This window comes from Odocoileus virginianus, chromosome 28, assembly GCF_023699985.2.
Source record: "Odocoileus virginianus isolate 20LAN1187 ecotype Illinois chromosome 28, Ovbor_1.2, whole genome shotgun sequence".
NCBI lineage: Eukaryota > Metazoa > Chordata > Mammalia > Artiodactyla > Cervidae > Odocoileus > Odocoileus virginianus.
This window is the reverse complement of record NC_069701.1, coordinates 28,752,890-28,769,721: the sequence shown is the minus strand read 5'-3', so window position 1 is coordinate 28,769,721 and position 16,832 is coordinate 28,752,890. Positions and strand designations below refer to the sequence as shown.

The 16,832-nt window shown below is 44.5% G+C and overlaps 1 pseudogene; it reads left to right on the top strand.

Annotated features, from left to right (window-relative positions):
* Nucleotides 1–14,308: 14,308 nt before the first annotated feature.
* On the top strand, nucleotides 14,309–15,484 carry LOC139031710 (ubiquitin-conjugating enzyme E2 E1 pseudogene; annotated as a pseudogene).
* The last annotated feature ends 1,348 nt before the right edge of the window (nucleotides 15,485–16,832 follow it).

Genomic DNA, 16,832 nt, shown 5'->3' with positions numbered 1-16,832 from the left:
CCCAGCTGGAGCCTGCTTCCTGACAGGGCACTCCGAGGAACCACAGCAGGGAGCAGTGCCCAGGAAGGCTGGAGTGTCGGGAGGAGGGTTGCAGCTTCAGGGGAAGAAGTGCTGAAACACAAGCCCTTGGGTGTTTGCTCTGGCATATTCCACTCCACATCACAGCCCATGAATCTAGGCTCTGGGATCTGCTGGAACCAGAGCGGGCATAGAGAAGTGCTGCCGCCTTGTGGACATTTCCTGTAACCACAACTTGACCACCGGGGCTCACTGGCACCTCCCGTTCACAAGGCCTGTGGGCTGTTAAGGACAGCTGCCATCACTTAAGTTTGGCGGTGGGGTTTCAGAAATAAATTCCAAACACAACAAACTTTCAAGAGGTCAACTGAAACGGGTAAATTTTCCTCACACCCTTAACGGAAAGAAAAAGAAAAAAAAACATGCAAAAAAGGCAGCAGGAAAAGATGTTCAGTGTCCCTAATTACAGGAAGAATGCTGATCAAAATGACAAGATCAAATCCCATCGGACAGAAAAGCCATCCTGACTGTCTGCAAACAGAAAATAGGGACGAGAGCAGAGATGATGGAACCCCTGTACACGTTTCATGGGAAGGGACGCTGGCAACAGCCCCCAGAATGGACACCTGCCGTAGGCCAGAACCGAAAATTTCAGGAGAGTTAGCCTCGGGTTTTAAAGCCCACAGCTGGGCCTCTGTCACCAAAAACCATTATTGAAAATGACACATCACCCCAACCTTCACTGTATTGCTACTTCCAATAGCTAAGACACATATCCAAGAAAGGGTTGATCGATTGAACTCTTTAAGGAATTTGGTACATATACAGAAAGAGCTATTACTCATACATGGACAACTGCCACAGAAATTAAATTATTATGCCATTGGTAACCAGAAGGATGGACCTTGGAGGATCATACGCTAAGTGGAGTCAGCAACAGAGAGAAAAGAAAAAAGCAGCAGATGATGTCCCTTCTAAGCAAAATTGAAAAAACAGATACAAGGGAAGTAATTTACAACACAAAGAGAGACTCTGGCTTTCAAACAAAAACAAATAATTCAAAAAAAAGGGAAAGGAATAGGTATGAATTAGGATGTCTGTACTCACATAGCCACATAAATCTGTATCTGTAATAGATAATTCACAAGGATTATCTCCTTCCTTCCTTCCTTCCACAGATGCACTGAAATCTCTCTCTCAACCATGCTCACAGGAATCTGTGTCAGATAATCCACAAGGCTTATCGCCTGCTTTTGTTCCTTGCTTCCTTCCATCCTTTTTCCATGCACATATACACAGAAATATTTACCTCTAAATATATCTCTAAATATGCATAGAAATCTTTCACCATAATAAATAATCCTAAGGAATATTTCCTTCCTTCATACCCTGTCCTTATATAAAAATCTATACCTCTAATAGTCACTCCCTAATAACAAAGGATGTGACGTTCAGCACAAGAATTATACTCCACCATGTTCGATAACCTCTGTGGCAATAGAATAAAAAGCTACAAACATGCTGTATGCCTATGTCATAACTGAACCGGTCCGTTGTACAAGGAGGGAACACACAAAACCACAAATCGAGTGTAATTAAACAGAGCGCCGGCAAGAGATTACATATAGGAAAAGGGAAAGAAAGCAGTGCCCGCTTTATTCCCTCTTACCTTCCTGACGTGGGATGGTGTTTGATTCTGAAACCTGAGTAGGGTAGGATCCCAGGAATGGACGAAATGGATCTATACAGCCCGACAAGTTGCCCTTCATTGACTGGACATTCCATTATCTCCCTTTTAGGCAAAATTTAAAATAGATACAGGGGAAGTAATTGCAAACACAAAATGAGACTCCAATTCAAACCCAAACCAAGAATTAAAAAAAAAAAAACAAACAAAAAAAGGAAATGTCCAGAGATGAATCAAGAGCCACTACTAACCTAGTAACGGTGATCTGTAACTGTAATAGATAGTTCAGAAGGATTATCTCCTTTCTTCCTTCCACATATGCACTGAAATCTTCAGCTCTAAGATACCCACAGAAATCTGTATCTGTATTAGGTAACTGACAAGGATTATCTCCTTCCTTCCTTCTTTTCTTCCTTGCACATAGACACAGAAATACTTACTCTAACTTACACGGAAATCTCTCACTGTAATAGATAATCCACAAGGAGTACCCTTCCTTCTTTCCTTCCTGGCATGGATACAAAAAATCTATATCTCTGACAGTTACTCCAAATGGACCTGATGTTCACTGCAGAGAACTTCACTCCATCTTGTTCAGTAACTTCTATGGCCAAAGAATAAAAGCAAGTACATGTATACTGCATGTATATGTCATAAAGCAATCTATTGTACACTTAGTACAAGAACAAAACTTCATATAGATCAGCATAGCATAGGTGTGTGATTAAAGCCAAGAAAAGGAAAGAAAAGTAATATATAGTGTATTCGCTCTGATCTCCCTGACTTGGGATGGTATAATCCCTGGAATCTGAGTAGGCTTGAGGCCCAGGGCTGGAATGGGTTGGGGTAAATAAAACCCAGTAGGGTGCCCTTCATTGAGACCCCTCTTAAACCTGAACTGTTCCTTTTGCCCTAGATGGCACCAGAATCCCTAGTGCACCACAATGATAGTGGCTGGTCCATCCTAAAGGAGATCAGTCCTGGGTGTTCATTGGAAGGACTGATGTTGAAGCTGGAACTCCAATACTTTGGCCACCTGATGCGAAGAGCTGACTCATTTGAAAAGACCCTGATGCTGGGAAAGATGAGAAGGGGATGACAGAGGATGAGATGGTTGGATGGTATCACTGACTCAGTGGACATGGGTTTGGGTAGACTCCAGGAGATGGTGATGGACAGGGAGGCCTGGCGTGATGTGGTTCATGGGGTCACAAAGAGTCGGACATGACTGAGCGACTGAACTGGAACTGGACCCTCTGGACTTAAGAACCAGGCTAAAGTCAACAAGTGTCCAGCTTCCCTGGTACTGGGTTCCCAGCTGAAGCCTCCTTCCTCAGGCACAGCATCCTAGGCACATCAGTGGGGAATAGTGCCATAGATACAGATGAGTCCAGAGGGGAGGGTGAAGCTTCAAGGGGAAGAAGTAGCAAGATACAAGCCATTGGGTATTGTCTCAGGCACATTCCACCTTAATTCACAGCCCAGGAAGTCAACTTTTCCTAAGGCTCTGACTGCAGGTGGACTGATAGGTGGGCACGCGGAAGTGCGTCCACCTTGTGGACATTTCATGTAACTACAGCATGGCCACCCATGTTTCCTGACCCCTGCAGTTCACAAGGCCTAACGGGCTACTAATGACAGTGCGCTAAGGGTCGGACACGACTGAGCGACTTCACTTGCACTTTTCACTTTCCTGCATTGGAGAAGGAAATGGCAACCCACTCCAGTACTCTTGCCTGGAGAATCCCAGGGACGGGGGAGCCTGGTGGGCTGCCGTCTGTGGGGTCGCACAGAGTCGGCCACGACTGAAGCGACTCAGCAGCAGCAGCAGCGCTCAGGAAACATCCTGTAGCAGATTTTGGAGAAGTAAAATCCAAGCACAACTGGCTTTCCAGAAGTCAACTGGAAAGGTAAATTTTCCTCACACTCTTTAAGGGGAAAAAAACAAAAAAAAAAAAACAAATAGCCGCAGGAAAAGATGATCAGCCTCTCTATTACAGGAGAAATGCCAGTCAAAATGAAAACAAGAAATCAAACCCCAACTGACAAAACGGCCATCATGACTGTCTGCAAACATTAAGTGGAGGAGAGAGACAGGAGACAGTGGACCCCCCCCCCCCTACACGTTCTCCGGGAATGGACACTGGGAACAGTCCATAGAAGACACAGCCTCCACAGGCCTGAACAAAAAAAATAAGGGAGCTAACCCTAGGATTCTAATGCCTACACCAGTCCTAATTACAGAAATCCACCTTTCAAAATGACCTACGCACTCTGATGTTCAGTACAGTGCTACTTCCAATGCCATGACAAAGACTCAAGAAAATGTCCACCGACAGATTAAATCCTACAGAAACTGGTACATATATACAACAGGCTATTACTCAGACATGAAAAATTGCCACTGAAATGATGGAATTAAGCCACTAGTCACCACAAGGGTGGTCCCTGGAGGATCATACACTAAGTGAATTCAGCCACAGAGGAAGAAAATAGCAGATGATGTCCCTTTTAGGAAATTTAAAAAAGAGATTCAGAGGAAGTAATTTAAAACACAAAATGAGACTCTGAGATTCAAACATGAACCAAGAATTCCTAAATTAAAAAAAGGAAAGAACTGGGAAGGAATTAGGAGGTCAGTACTGGACTTCCCAGGTGGTTCAGTGGTAAAGAATCTGCATGCCAATGCAAGAGAAGGAGAGATGTGGGTTCGATCCCTGGATCAGGAAGATCCCCTAGAGTAGGAAATGGCAAACTGCTCTGGTATACTTTCCTGGAAAATTCCATGAACAGAGGAGCTTGTGAGGCTACAGATAATGGGGCTGCAGAGTCAGACAGGACTAAGCAAAAAAGCACACTAGCGTATACAGAGAAATATGCATCTTTAATAGACAATCCACAAGGATGATCTCCTTCCTGCCTTCCATGCACATATACACTGAAATATTTATCTCTAACATATACATGGAAATATGTCACTGTAATAGGTAATCCACAAGGACTATTTCCTTCCTTCCTTGCACCTATATGAAAACATTTGCAAGGAGATCAAACCAGTCAGTCCTAAAGGAAATCAATCCTAAATATTCATTGGGAAGACTGAAACTGAATCTCCAATATTTGGCCACCTGATGCAAAGAGCTGACTCATTAGAAAAGACCCTGATGCTGGGAAAGACCGAAGGCAGGAGGAGAAGGCAAAGACAGGATGAGATGGTTGGATGGCATCACCGACTCAACAGACGTGAGCTTGAGTAAGCTCTGGGAGTTGGTGATGGACAGGAAAGCCTAGCAATCTGCAGTCCACGGGGTTGCAAAGAGTCGGACACGAATGAGCAACTTAACTGAACTGGATAGTTACTTCAGAGACCTGATGTTCAACAGAAAACATTATTCCACCTTGTTCAATAACCTCTATGACAAAAGAACTTTTTAAAAGTACAAATATGATGTAAATGTCAGAATTGAATCAGTCTGTTTTACACTGAGGACAAGCACAAAAACGCAAATGTCTATACTTCAGCATAGCATTGGCGTGAGATTAAAGAAAAGGAAATAAAAGTAATGCCTAGTTTATTTCCTCTGACCTCCCTGACTTAGATGCTATCAGATCCCTGGAACCGGAATAGGCTTGAGTCCCAGGGCTGGACGGGGGGGGGTGGGGGGGGGGGGGGTAGACACAGCCTAGAAAGGTGCCCCGCGTTGAAACCCCTCTTAAACTTGTACTGTCTGGTTCCTAGCTGGGACCAGAATCCCTAATGCACCCTAACAATTGCGACCCAACCCACTGGCCTCAAGGACTGGGATAAAGTCACCAAGTATCCAGGTCTGCTGGTACTGGGGTCCCCGACCGAAGCTTCCTTCCTGACCGTGCAGCTTCCTAGGTACTTTAGCCGGGAGAGGTGCCCCTGGTACGGATGAGTCTGGAGGGCAGGGGTGAAGTTTCAGGGGGAAGAAGTGAGACACAAGCCCTTGGGTGTTTGCACAGGCACATTCCACTTTAATTTACAGCGCAGGAAGCTGACTTTCCCTAAGGCTCTGGGGACAGGTGGAACCGGAGATCAGCACGGAGAAGTGCTGCCGCCCTGTGGACATGTCCTGTAACTACAACTTGACCACTGGCACTTATACTGGCACCTTCCCTTGTGGCTCAGCTGGTAAAGAATCCGCATGCAATGCGGGAGAGCTGCTTTCGATCCCGGGGTCGGGAAGATCCCCTGGAGAAGGGAAAGGCTACCCACTCCAGTAGTCTGGCCTGGAGAATTCCATGGACTCTATAGTCCATGGGGTCGCAGAGTCGGACACGACTGAGCAACTTTCACTTTCAAGTCACAAGGCCTGTAGGGTTGTTAATGACAGCTGCCATCAGGAAAGGTCATGTGGTGGGTTCTGTAGAAATAAATTTCAAACACAGCTGACTTACAAGAAGTCAACTGAAACAGGTACATTTTCCTCACATCCTTTGGGGGGGGGAACCCAAATGGCCACAGGACAAGATGCTCAGCATCCCCAATTATTACAGGAGGAATGCCAATCAAAACAACAAGACATCAAATTCCATCTGACAAAATGGTCATCCTGACTGTCTGCAAACAGTAAATGGGGGAGAGATCAGGAGAAGATGCCCCCCCCCATACATGTTCTGTGGGAAGGTACATTGGCAATAGCTTCTAGAAAGAGCAGCGTCCACTGGCCAGAACAAAAAATTTCTAGAGACCTAATCCTAGGTTTTAGTACCCAATTCTAGTCCTATATTATGAAAAACATCATTCAAAATGACACATGCACTCCTACATTCATTGCAGTGCTACTTCCAATAGCCACAACACAGACTCAAGAAATGGTCCATCGACAGACTAAATCTTAAAGAAGTACAATGGGGTATTACTCAGACATAACAAACTGCCACTGAAATTATGAAATTATGCCAATGGTCTCCACACTGATGGACTTTGGAGGATCCAACACTAAGTGAAGTCAGCAACAGAGGAAGAAAGTAGCAGATGATGTCCCTTCGGGGCAAAATTTAAAAAAAGAGATACAGGGGAAGTAGTTTACAGCACAAATAGAGACTCTTAAAATTTAAACACAAACAAAGAATTCAAGAAAAAAAAAAAGGAAAAGGTAAGGATGAATCAGTAGGTCGATACTAACATATATCCAAAAAACTGTATCTGTAATAGATAATCCACAAGGATTATCTCCTTCTTTCATTCCTTCCACATTTACATAGGAATTTGTGTAACTAACAGATAACTGCACAAACACCTGATGTTCAGCACGGGGAACTTTGCTTGAAATTCTGCAATAATCTCTAGGGCAAAAGAATCGATAAAGAGAACAGATATGCTATATGTAAACATATGTCATAACTGAATCAGGTGGTTGCATACTGCCGAGCACAAAAGGCAAACCAACTATATTCCCATTTAGCACTGGAATTAGATTAAAGAAAAGCAGAGAAAGTCAAAGCCTAGTTAATTTCCTCCCACCTCCCTGACTTGGCCTGTTATCCCTTTCCTGGAGTGTGAGCAGCCTTGGACCCCATGACTGGCCTGGAGTGGGGCGGAAAAGCCAGGTAGGGTGTCCTTAAATGAGTCCTCTCTTTAACCTGTACAGTCTGGTTTGCTCTGGCTGGGACTAGAGTCCCTAATTAAACCTAAGGATGGTTGCTCGACCCTCTGCCCTAGAACCTTGGAAAAGCAATTTAGACTCCAGATCTCTTGGTGCTGGGGTCCCCTGCTGTTATTTTCCCTGAGAGTGCAGCCACCGAGGCAACGCAGCAGGGTTCTGCGGGCCGGGTAGGGACGAGCCGGGAGGTGAAGAGTGAAGCTTTAGGTAGAAGCAGTGAAACACAAGCCCTTGCGTGTTTGCTCAGGCACATTCCACTTGAATTCGTAGCCAAGGAGGCGGACTTTCCCTAAGGCTCCAGCTGCCCTAGAAACCAGAAATGAGTATGGAAAGGTGCTGCCACCTTGTGGCCATTTACTGTAACTACAACTGACCACTGACTGAGCGACTCCCTCGGATCCCATGGGCTGTAGCCTGCCAGACGCCTCTGTCCATGGAATTCTGCAGGCAAGAATACTGGAGCGGGTTGCCATTCCCTTCTCCAGGGCATCTTCCCAACCCAGGGATCGAACTGGTCCTTAGTGGCACCTCCAATTCACAAGGCCCGTGGGGCTATTAATAACAGTCACCCTCAGAAAAGTATCTCGGCTGGTATTGCAGAAAAATTCCAAACAAATCCGATTTTCAAGAAGTCAATTGCAACAGGTAAATTTTCCTTACACCCTTTAAAGAAAAGAATAAAGGGTAAAGAAACTCTCACCGTGCAACAGGATAAGATTCTCAACATCCCTAATCATTATAGGAGGATGAAAATAAAAATGACAAGGACAAATCAAATCCCACCACTCAGAAAGGCCATTCTCACATGTCACAAGTGATAATGCAGCGGTGAGCCAGGAGGAGCAAGAACCCACCTACGCAGGACATGGGAATGGACATTGGCAATGACCACTAGAAAGGACAGCCTCCCCACGCCAGAAAAAAAACTTTCTAGAGAGCTAATCTGAGGATCTGACATTTCCACATGTGGGCCTATATCCCAGGGAAATCATCATTCAAAAATACCCATGCACCCCAAGTTTTTTGGAGCCCTCTGTTTGTGTTTGAAATCTTTGTTTTCTGAATGTTGAGCTTTAAGCCAACTTTTACACTCTCCTCTTTCACTTTCATCAAGAGGCTCTTTAGTTCTTCTTTGCTTTCTGCCATAAGGGTGGTGTCATCTGCATATCTGAGGTTATTGATATTTCTTCTGACAATCTTCATTCCAGCTTGTGCTTCAACCAGTCCAGCGTTTCTCATGATGTACTCTGCATATAAGTTAAATAAGCAGGGTGACAATATACAGCCTTGACATACTCCTTTCCCAATTTGGAACCAGTCGGTTGTTCCATGTCCAGTCTTAACTGTTGCTTCTTGACCTGCACAAAGATTTCTCAGGAGGCAGGTCAGGTGATCTGATAGTTCCATCTCTTTCAGAATTTTCCACAGTTTGTTGTGATCCACACACTCAAAGGCTTTGGAGTGGTCAGTAAAGCAGAAGTAGATGTTTGTCTGGAACTCTCTTGCTTTTTTGATGATCCAATCACTGTTGGCAATTTGATCTCTGGTTTCTCTGCCTTTTCTAAATCCAGCTTGAACATCTGGAAGTTCATGTTTCACATACTGTTGAAGCCTGGCTTGGAGGATTTTGAGCATTACTTTGCTAGCATGTGAGATGAGTACAATTGTGTGGTAGTTTGAACATTCCTTTGCATTGCCTTTCTTTGGGATTGGAATGAAAACTGACCTTTTCCAGTCCTGTGGTCACCAGAGTTTTCCAAATTTGCTGGAAATTTCCAATTTCCAAATTTCCATGTTGAGTGCAGCACTTTAGCAGCATCATCTTTTAGGATTTGAAATAGCTCAATTGGAATTCCATCACCTCCACTAGCTTTGTTCATAGTGATGCTTCCTAAGGCCCACTTGACTTCACATTCCAGGATGTCTGGTTCCAGGTGAGTGATCACACCATCATGATTGTCTGGGTCATGAAGATCTTTTTAGTATAGTTCTGTGTATTTTTCCCACCTCATCTTAATATCTTCTGCTTCTGTTAGGTCCATACCATTTCTGTCTTTTATTGTGCCCATCTTTGCATCAAATGTTCCCTTGGTATCTCTAATTTTCTTGAAGAGATCTCTAGTCTTTACCATTCTATTGTTTTCCTCTATATCTTTGCAATTGATCACCAAGGAAGGCTTTCTTATATCTCCTTGCTATTCTTTGGAACTCTGCATTCAGATGAGTATATCTTTCCTTTTTTCTTTTGCCTTTGGCTTCTCTTTTTTTCATGGCTATTTTAAAGGCCTCCTCACAACCATTTTGCTTTTTTCGCATTTCTTTTTCTTGGGGATGGTCTTGATCCCTGCCTCCCGTACAATGCCAAGAGCCTCCATCCATGGTTCTTTAGGCACTCTGTCTATCAGATCTAATCCCTTTAATCTATTTGTCACTTCCACTGTATAATCATAAGGGATTTGATTTAGGCCATATCTGAATGGTCTAGTGGTTTTCCCTACTTTCTTCAATTTAAGTCTGAATTAAATAGGAGTTCATGATCTGAGCCACAGTCAGCTCCTGGCCTTGTTTTTGCTGACTATAGAGCTTCTCCATCTTTGGCTTCAAAGAATATAATCAATCTGATTTCGGTGTTGACCATCTGGTGATGTCCATGTGTAGAGTCTTCTCTTGTGTTGTTGGAACAGGGTGTTTGCTATGACCAGTGCATTCTCTTGACAAAACTTCTAGCCTTTGCCGTGCTTCATTTTGTTTTCCAAGGCCAAACTTGCCTGTTATTCCAGGCATCTCTTGACTTCCTACTTTTGCATTCCAATCCCCTATAATGAAAAGGACACCTTTTTTGGATATTAGTTCTAGAAGGTCTTTTAGGTTTTCATGTAACCATTCAACTTCAGCTTCTTCAGCATTACATGTCAGGGCAGAGACTTGGATTACTGTGATATTGAATGGTTTGCCTTGGAAATGAACAGAGATCATTCTGTCATTTTTGAGACTGCATCCAAGTACTGCATTTTGAACTCTTTTGTTGACTATTATGGCTACTCCATATCTTCTAAGGGATTCTTGCCCACGGTAGTAGATATAATGGTCATCTGAGTTAAATCCACCCATTCCTGTCCATTTTAGCTCGCTGATTCCTAAAATGTTGACCTTCACTCTTGCCATCTCCTGTTTGACCACTTCCAATTTGCCTTGAATCGTGGATCTAACATTCCAGGTTCCTATGCAATGTTGCTCTTTACAACATCGGACTTTACTTCCATCACCAGTCACATCCACAACTGGGTGTTGTTTTTGCTTTGGCTCCATCTCTTCATTCTTTCTGGAGTTATTTCTCCACTGATCTCCAGTAGCACATTGGACACCTACCAACCTGGGGAGTTCCTCTTTCAGTGTCCTATCTTTTTGCCTTTTCATACTGTTCATGGGGTTCTCAAGGCAGGAATACTGAAGTGGTTTGCCAGTCCCTTCTCCAGTAGACCACGTTTTGTCAGAACTCTCCACCATGACCCGTCCATCTTGGGTGGCCCTACATGGCATGGCTCATAGTTTCATTGAGTTAGACAAGGCTGTGGTCCATGTGATCAGATTGGTTAGTTTTCTGTGATTGTGGATTTCAGTCTGTCTGCCCTCTGATGGAGAAGGATAAGAGGCTTATGGAAGTTTCCTGATGAGAGAGACTGACAGACTGTTCTGATGGCATGGGGGCGGGGCGGGGGGTGCATGTTCAGCAAATCTTTAATCCAATTTTCTGTTGAAGGTCTGTGTTCCCTCCCTGTTATTTGACCTGAAGCCAAACTATGGTGGAGGTGATGAAGATAATGGTGACCTCCTTCAAAAGGTCCCATGCAAGCACTGCTACACTCAGTGCCCCCAACCCTGCAGCAGGTCCCCACTGACCCACGCCTCTGCCAGAGCCTCCTGGACACTCACGGCAAGTCTGGGTCAGTCTCTTGTGGGGTCACTGCTCCTTTCTCCTGGGTCCCGGTGTGCACAAGGTTCTGTTTGTGCCCTCCAAGAGTCTGTTTCCCCAGTCCTGTGTAGGTTCTGGTGGCTCTACGGTAGGGTTAATGCTGACCTCTTCCAAGAGGGCTTGTGCCACACCAGGTCTGCTGCACCCAGAGCCCCTGCCCCTGCAGGCAGTCCACTGCTGACCTGGACCTCCTCGGGAGACACCCAAACACAGTTCTGTCTCAGTCTCTGTGGGGTCTCTGGGTCCTGGTGTGCACAAGGTATGCTTGAGCCCTCTGAGCATCTCTGGCGGGTATGGGGTTTGATTCTAAACATGATCTCACCCCTCTTAATGTCCTGCTGGGGTTCTCCTTTGTCCTTGGATGTGGGGTATCTCCTTAAAGTCGCTCCTATAGATATCAATTAGGTCTGACTGGTCTATTGTATTATTTAAAGTTTGTGTTTCCTTCCTAATTTTCTGTTTGGATGATCTATCCATAGGTGTGAGTGGGGTATTAAAGTCTCCCACTATTATTGTGCTACTGTTAATTTCCCCTTTCATACTTGTTAGCATTTGCCTTACATATTTTGGTGCCCCTATGTTGGGTGCATATATATAATTGGTATATCTTCTTGGATTGATCCTTTGATCATTATGTAGTGTCCTTCTTTGTCTCTTTTCACAGCATTTCAAAGTTTGTTTTATCTGATATGAGTATTGATACTCCTGCTTTCTTTTGGTCTCCATTTGCATGAAATATCTTTTTCCAGCCCTTCACTTTCAGTCTGTATGTGTCCCTTGTTTTGAGGTGGGTCTCTTGTAGACAGCATATATAGGGGTCTTGTTTTTGTATCCATTCAGCTAGTCTTTGTCTTTTGGTTGGGGCATTCAATCCATTTACATTTAAGGTAATTATTGATAAGTATGATCCCATTGCCATTTACTTTGTTGTTTTGGGTTTGAGTTTATAAACCTTTTCTGTCTTTCCTGTCTAGAGAAGATCCTTTAGCATTTGTTGAAGAGCTGGTTTGGTGGTGCTGAATTATCTCAGCTTTTGCTTGTCTGTAAAGCTTTTGATTTTTCTTTCATATTTGAATGAGATACTTGCTGGGTATAGTAATCTGGGTTGTAGGTTTTTCTCTTTTATCACTCTAAGTATGTCCTGCCAGTCCCTTCTGGCCTGAAGAGTTTCTATTGAAAGATCAGCTGTTATCCTTATGGGGATCCCCTTGTGTGTTATTTGATGCTTTTCCCTTGCTGCTTTTTATATTTGCTTTTTGTGTTTGATCTTCATTAATTTGATTAATATGTGTCTTGGGGTGTTTTGCCTTGGGTTTATCCTGTTTAGGACTCTCTAGGTTTCTTGGACTTGGGTGGCTATTTCCTTCCCCATTTTAGGGAGTTATCAACTATTACCTCCTCAACTATTTTCTCATGCCCTTTCTTTTTGTCTTCTTCTGGGACTTCTATGATTTGAATGTTGGGGCATTTAACATTGTCCCAGAGGTCTCTGAGGTTGTCCTCATTTCTTTTAATTCTTTTTTCTTTTTTCCTCTCTGCTTCATTCATTTCCACCATTCTATCTTCCACCTCACTTATCCTATCTTCTTCCTCAGTTATTCCACTGTTGGTTCCCTCCAGAGTGCTTTTGATCTCAGTTACTGCATTATGCATTATTGATTGACTGTTTTTTTTTATTTCTTCTAGGGCCTTGTTAAATATTTCTTGCATCTTCTCAATCCTTGTCTTTGGTCTACTTATATGTAACTCCATTTTGCTGTCAAGTTTTTGGATCATCTTTACTATCATTTGTAGACTCCCTATCTCCGCCTCTTTTGTTTGGTTTGGTGGGCATTTATCATGTTCCTTTACCTGCTGAATATTTCTCTGCCTTTCCATTTTGTTTAGATTGCTGTGTTTGGGGTGCCCTTTCTGTAAGCTGGAAGTTTGTGGTTCCTCTTTATTGTGGAGCTTGCTCCCTGTGGGTGGGCTTGGACTAGTGGCTTGTCAAGGTTTCCTGGTTAGGGGAGCTTGCATCTGTGTCCTGGTGGGTGGAGCTGGATCTCTTCTCTCTGGAGTGCAATGAAGTGTCCAGTAGTGAGTTTTGGGGTGTCTGTGGGTTTGGCATGGCTTTGGGCAGCCTGTATTTTAATGCTCAGGGCTGTGTTCCTGTGTTTCTGGAGAATTAGCCTGGTATGCCTTGCTCTAGAACTTGTTGGCTCTTGCGTGAAGCTTGGTTTCAGTGTAGGTATAGAGGCTTTTGGATGAGCTCTTGTCTAATAATGTTCCCTGGAGTCAAGAGTTCTCTGGTGTTCTCAAGGTTTGGATTTAAGCCTCCTGCCTCTGGCTTTCTGTCTTATTCTTACAGTAGCCCCAAGACTCCTCCATCCATACAGCATGGATGATAAAACATCTAGGTTAATGGTGAAAAAAATCTCCACAGTGAGGGACACCCAGAGAGGTTCACAGAGTTACATGGAGAAGAGAAGGAGGAGGAGGGAGATGGAGGTGAGCAGGAGGAGAAGCGGGGGAATCAAAAGGGGAGACAAATCTAGCCAGTCATCAGTTCCCTAAGTGTTCTCCACAGCCTGGAACACCCAGAGAGATTCACAGAGTTAAGTATAGAAGAGAAGGGGAGGGAGGAGATAGAGGTGACCTCGGGGAGAAAAGGGAGCATCAAAAGAGGAGAGAGCTATCAAGCCAGTAATCACACCCCTAAGTGAAAATGGATACTGAAGGTTAGATTCTTAAAGGTACAAAATTGATAACAAATACCAAAAAGCAAAGATTAAAAATCTAGAGGTTAGACTCTCAAAAATATAAATAAAAAATACAAGACAAAATCAATCACAAAAATTATAAAATATATATATATGAAATTTGCTTTAAAAAATAGGTTCTCGGAAGGGTCGCGGCGGCGCTGCCGCCGAGCGGGAGCCGTGCGGCGTGCGCGAGGCAGGCCTCGAACCCTGGCGGGGTGGGGGTGGGGGGGCGGCGTCAGCCCTGCGCCCGCCCCCCTGACCGCTGTCTTTCTCTCCCCTCGCCTCCCGATCCAGGATTCAGAAGGAGCTGGCGGACATCACTCTAGACCCTCCGCCCAACTGCAGCGCTGGTCCCAAAGGCGACAACATCTACGAGTGGAGGTCCACCATCCTCGGGCCGCCGGGCTCCGTGTACGAGGGCGGCGTGTTCTTCCTCGATATCACCTTCACACCGGAGTACCCCTTCAAGCCTCCAAAGGTGACATTTCGGACAAGAATCTATCACTGTAATATCAACAGTCAAGGTGTTATTTGCTTGGACATTTTGAAAGACAACTGGAGCCCAGCACTGACCATCTCCAAAGTCCTCCTCTCCATCTGCTCGCTTCTCACAGACTGCAACCCCGCCGACCCCTTGGTGGGCAGTATTGCCACTCAGTATATGACCAACAGAGCAGAACATGACAGAATGGCCCGACAGTGGACCAAGCGATACGCTACATAAACCGGGTTCTCACAGCACTTTACATTGTCTGTGTGTCACAGAGAGAGCTGCTTAAGGTTTTGAAGGGGTGGGGGAGGGTGGGCGTTGGTAAAGAGTAGGGTATTTCTATAACAGGTATTATTCAGTCTTATTTCCTAAGATTTTGTTGTAACTTAAGGTATCTTGCTACAGTAGACAGAATTGGTAATAGCAACTTTTAAAAACTGTCATTAGTTCTGCAATATTAGCTGAAATGCAGTACAGAGAAGAATAGACATTTGGGTTCAGTTGCTTGTAGACTGTAAATTTAAAACAGCTTAATTTCGTACAGGTTACACATGGCCATTTATGTAAAGTCCTTCCAAGACTACACACTTTTGTTTTGAAAAATTGGAATTTGTTTTCCCTTTTTGGAAGGGAACATTGATATTTAACAGCTTTTAGAGACTGTTATCTCATATATGAAATGGACACATGGCTATAAGACACCAATATAGAAAATGAGTAGTTATGTATTTTATTTTAAATGCCAATCTACTTGATTGTGAAGAGAGAAGAGGTTTGAACCAGGACTTTTGAAAACCTGTAGTAAAATACCTTAAGCTGTTAACTGTCAGGCGTGGAGTGGGCGTTGCTCAGTGGATTGGTTCTATGTTGTGGACTGCTTAAGTCTGCATTTGTTACTGTGCTAATAAACAATATTAAAACAAAAATAAATAAATAAATAAAAAATAGGTTCTTTTTTTTGGCAAGGTAATAGTAGGTTATAAAAATGTACATTAGATGAGTAATAAGTAACTTAAAATTTTTTAAAAATTTAAAAATGATAATAGTAAAAATATATCTAGGAATTTCTCTGGAGCTGTTGTAGGCAGTGTGGGGGGTCAGTTCAGTTTCAGATAGTTCTTGTTCCAGCTTGTACTTCTTCTCAAGGTCTATAGGCCCCTTCCAATGCTTAGTCAATGTTAACTACAGGGTTTTAATCTGTTGCACCTGTCACTTCCAGAGTGGTTCCTTCTTCTTTGTTTATTTTGGCTTCCTCTCTTTGCAAGTCTCTTCAGTATCTAATTTCCACCCTGACACAAGGGGGTGAAGGTGGTCACTTATTTAGGCTCACTTGTTCAGATGTGTCGTGGGGAGGGAGAAACGCTGAAAACAAATATCACTGGCATGTGTGGGGAGTGCTCGCAGTGTGTGGACCACTCTGGGTTTGCCCCAGCTCACGGCGTGTGTGCTTTCTGGGTCTACACTGCTCAGGCTGCAGGTTGCCCTGCAGGGACACTGTGCAAAACAGGCCCTGAGCTTCGTGCACTTCCCAGGTCTAAGTTGCTTGGGTTCAGGTCCGTGGGTACTCCACAAAGGCACAGCTTCTGTTGGGCCTGCGTTCTGTGCCCTTCCCAGGTCCGAGCAGCTCAGGCGACCAGGTGCTTGGCGAGTGGCACTGTCCCAGGTGGGACGTGCATCTTAACAACCTCCCCAGTCCCGGCCACTCAGTTTCCCATGTGCGGGTGTGCCGCACGAGAGCACCGTCTCTGCTGTGCCCTGTGACTCCTCTGGGACACTGATTTCAGGCTGAGACCCTCCTGGCTGATGTCAACCATCCAGGATCCCAGGAAGACGTGGTTAGCAACTGGGAGCCTGCTCACAGTTTGGTGGAAGATGCCAGTCTCTGGGGTTGAGATTTCCCCTTGCCTTCAGCTCTGGCTGTCGCCTGCCTGCCTCTCAGCCTCCAGCAGGGGGAAGGGCCCTGTATGCAGCCCACTACCTCTCCTCTGGTATTCACTCAATCCTTTATTCTGTGAGAGGGCCAGGTTGTGAGTTAGAGCTTTCACAGGAAAGCTCTCTCTCTTTTTTTCTCTCTGGACATCCCACAGTTTGGGTTGCTATCTCACGTTAGCTCCCTCAGATTGTCCTCAGGGCGTTCAGGCCCAGTCCTTACCTTAAGCATGCAGCCTGCGCCTGCCTGTCCAGCCCCCAGCTCTCGCTGGTGGCCAATGCTAGCATCTGGGCTACTTCTCCACTGGGAGTTACAGTTAGGCTTGCATTCTGTAGGTTTTGTTTGTTTGTTTGTTTGTTTTCT